This window comes from Amphimedon queenslandica, unplaced genomic scaffold, assembly GCF_000090795.2.
Source record: "Amphimedon queenslandica unplaced genomic scaffold, v1.1 AMPQUscaffold_9912, whole genome shotgun sequence".
Lineage (NCBI taxonomy): Eukaryota > Metazoa > Porifera > Demospongiae > Haplosclerida > Niphatidae > Amphimedon > Amphimedon queenslandica.
Genome location: NW_003549817.1, coordinates 1 through 2,222, shown reverse-complemented (window position 1 = coordinate 2,222; position 2,222 = coordinate 1). Strand labels below are relative to the sequence as shown.

The window sequence follows — 2,222 nt, the reverse complement described above, 5'->3', positions numbered from 1 at the left end:
TTCCAAAGAACCAACTCTAGCGCAGTGAAGACTAGCTCTTTCTTGTAACTGAATAGTGCATCATGGAGCAGAAAGACAGGGCTTTGATATGAATATGATGAATTGTTTGCCAGTTACTTTGTTACTGAGCGAAAATAGGTAAACGACAATACATGGCGTCTATGCAAACTTGCATGTGTTCGAAATTTCTACTAACAAATTATTATAAAAACACAGCTAGCAAAGACGGATCTCTATGAAAGTTGCTACAGCTGTAGAGGAACATCTGATCTACAAGATAAAATTATTGCCACTGGCTTCTGATCACTGAACTGTGAGAAAAAGTGCTCGAATATCGATGGTGTGCGATAGTAGGTTGCTGACTCTAACAAATTTTGCAAATTTCGCAGATTTTTTGTGATTCGCGAAATCAAATTCCTTGAAAATCAATTTAATACGGTGCAAGATGGCAAATTAGTGGAAAAAGCCTACTATTATTTGCATCTACTAATTTTAGCGAAATCACCAAAAAGTCATGTTTAGCATTACTAATTTTAGCATTTTTAACCAAATTAACTATAAACAATAACCATTATAATGAATAATAATTATTTTGGCGTCTATTTAATTTAGCAATTTAAAGCTCTCTCGCTAATATAGCTAAATTTAGTAGACGCTAAAAATAGTAGGCTTAAGGTACCTCTCGACGCCATTTTATTAATTATAGAAGCATATGTGCTCCACCCGATACGTACCGGAAATAATTTATAATAGTATTGTAGAACATACTGAAATGTTTCTGAAATGTAGTTGTACAACCCTTCGTGACCTGCTCATGAGATAGCATAATACCGTATAGGGGTTTTATTTTGTTGGTATAAAATTTCGCGAATTTGTTCAGATTTGCCATTTGTTGGTATAAATTTTCGCAAATCTTACCTTCTGCAGCCATTTTTACTAGTGTGCCACACCTCTTTTGTGGAATTTAATTTCACAAATTTAATGAAAACGCGACATTTGCGAAATTTATTACCAGTGAAATATAACCCCTATACGGTATACAAACATAAGCACGTGGGTGAAATCAATTATAGAACAACCTGGGGGCTACGCCCATAGGTCGTTAAAAAGGTGGCGGCCGGTTTGCTGATTTTTCACTTTCCTCCTAGACCAGGTCTAGAGCCACGCTAATGGTACCAATGGAGTCCTCTGGTCAACATAATGTCCTCTAAGAAGTCTGGTGAGCATAGGAGCTTGTTTTCCCTGTATGAGCAAGGCTGCAAAGTCGTGGCAGCCATTTTGTTTGGGCCGGGGTGAATCCTACTTAGTAACGCTACCTCGTTACTAATATTGCAGGAAATTTTTAATAGTTGGCAGGCTCAAACTTTCTACATAATCAATTTGCATCAGAGAACCCAATGAGGACCAATACACATCTTAAATTATGATAATATCCTAACCGGTATCAGAGAAGTTGCATCTGACATTACTGCCGAACACTCTGTCTCCAATTGAGAAGAGTGCGATTTCAGCTCTGAGAACTGATCTTAGCTAGAGCGATGACACCCAGCTATCCTCGGACCGTCGAACTCCTAGGTCAAGAATGGGTAAAGATCGAGATCAGGAACAGCCCTCTGACTCGTCCACTATCACCGTCGTCCTTCCAGATAGGGGAACTGGATCGTAGAATTGACTGTTGACAACAAATTCAGGTTGGGGAGTCGATACTCCAAATATCTTTGTGAATGAAATAGGTCAAAGACCTTCCTCTCTCTCAACAGTATCAACAACAGTCGTCACTCGACTCACTCGTGACAAAAATAATAAAATGGTTGTATTTATAGTTTGACAATCCATGAATAATAATTATTAATAATCACTAATAATCGATAATTAATCATCAGGAATCTTGAAGATTCCACACAAGAGGCCAACACATTTTGTAATATAGCTCTTCAATAAAGACACTGATTGACTCTGTAAATGCGGGACAACACAGCTTATACATCAAAGATAACATGTACCTACCTAATCTGGTTAAAATGACCACTTTCAAAAAATATAAAATACACTCAAGCATTCAGAGAGCCACCATTTTAGCCAAGAGCATGGCACACAGGATATGACATCATCCTTTGATCTTGTACAGCTTTAATTGGAAACCGACTTCCTGTTTCTTATCCATGTGTGTATGTAGTATCTATGATCTAATGTGACGAGAAAAGTGTACGAACCGGGTGAAA

General features: G+C 37.7%; 1 long non-coding RNA gene across 1 annotated transcript; it reads right to left on the bottom strand.

Annotated features, from left to right (window-relative positions):
• Positions 1–1,686: 1,686 nt before the first annotated feature.
• Positions 1,687–2,216, bottom strand: LOC109590514 (uncharacterized). Its single transcript, XR_002189359.1, has 2 exons — positions 2,008–2,216; positions 1,687–1,956 (listed from the first exon to the last, which is right to left on the bottom strand). It is a non-coding gene; the product is annotated as an uncharacterized LOC109590514 (long non-coding RNA).
• Between the last annotated feature and the right edge of the window lie 6 nt (positions 2,217–2,222).